General features: G+C 46.0%; 1 pseudogene; it reads left to right on the top strand.

The window, feature by feature from the left end:
* Nucleotides 1-597: 597 nt before the first annotated feature.
* LOC101661530 overlaps nucleotides 598-1,453 on the top strand; it is a 21,206-nt pseudogene continuing 20,350 nt past the window's right edge.

Here is a 1,453-nt window from a genome sequence, read left to right as displayed (position 1 = left end):
TCATGGTGAAATAATCAGGAAAAGGCAGTTCTAGCACAAAATGATGATGCTGTTATGAAATGATCATCTGAAATCCTGTCTAAAATGTATTGAAATCCCTATTAATTCTGAGAGAGAGGATGAGGCTTTGACAAGTAATCTGGAGATGAAGAAGTGTTGAGAGGTGTAAAATATTGAACTAGCATAAACATTTCCTTTGAAATATCTTTAATCTTCTTTAAAAAGTCAGAAATTTTCTCCAGGGAAGTGGGGGAGGTTTTCTGCATAGCTGTTACTAGGAAGCCGACACCAGGTCTTATCTTAGGGGTTTCTAGGGGGGTCCAGGTCCTGTTTTGGGTTTTGGAGAATCCTTCCTGAGTGTTGACGCTATGGGATGAGTTGGGGACACAGTCCCAAGGGTGAGGTCCAGAGATGTGTCAACTGATAAACTTCACTGCCACTGAGTTGATTCTGACTCAGGGCAACCCTGCAGGCAACCCTGTGTGTTTCCGAGAATATACATCTTTATAGGAATAGAAAGTCTCATCTTTCTCCTGTGAAGCAGTTGGTGGGCTTGAACCACTAACCTTGAAGTTAGCTGGTGGTTGCATGGCCAGTATGTGGAATGTGGAACCTGCAATGTGTCAAAATAAAAGTTATACCCAGGTTCTTATCCTGAAACGAGGAGACAGGTACCTGGGCTAGATCAGTGGTGTTTCTGAGGACCCCAGCTCTGGGCGTGGCCTGGAACGGCTTAGGTATAAACGTGGAGGCACCACGAAGGCCTGGAGCAGTAGCTTTCTGATGGGCCAGCTGTCTTTCTTTGTGAAAACATGATAAGACAGCGTTGGACATCAGTTTTAGACACGTTTCTGCATGGGTTATGGTTTGCAATCAAGAGAAGAAAATGCGGGCTGTTGGAGCAGGACAGGCATTGGCTGCGTTGAGTGTTTTATGTTGTGCCTGTTTGTTTGATCTTCAGCTTGCACTTGAGCTGAGGGCTGACGGTGAGGACTGATTGCTGTGGGTGTGAAGCTGCAGGGTGATTATGTTAAAGCTGTGGTTTGAAGCCCGAAGTCTGAGGTGCTAACCTGGCTCCAGCTTCTTCCCACACACCATCCTGGAGATGCGCTAGAGGTTACCACTGCATACAGAAAGGGTCTCCATCTGGGGCTTCCAGGACAGATCTGAGGGATCGGGAACATCAAGAGAACTGGCTGAGCTCGCGCTTGTCTGAACCGAGTGGGAGCACTTGCCAGACTTTACAGTAAACAAGAATGCGTAGAACAGCTGCTCCTGGTTTTGTTTGTGTACTTGTAAGTAGGAAGACTTAACATCGTGGGTAAAAGCCAAACCAAGTACAGTAATCAGACTCCTTTGTACAGCTACCCATTGCAAAACTCAAAAGCACAAAGAAAAGGGCTGAAAGCAACAGCTGTAGGAACATTGAGTTCAAGTCTATCCACCTGGACTT

Source organism: Echinops telfairi, unplaced genomic scaffold, assembly GCF_000313985.2.
Source record: "Echinops telfairi isolate 266 unplaced genomic scaffold, ASM31398v2 ScPeMD7_7405;HRSCAF=8443, whole genome shotgun sequence".
Taxonomy (NCBI): domain Eukaryota; kingdom Metazoa; phylum Chordata; class Mammalia; order Afrosoricida; family Tenrecidae; genus Echinops; species Echinops telfairi.
The sequence above is the reverse complement of the archived record's forward strand: the minus strand, read 5'-3'. Positions and strand labels throughout refer to the sequence as shown.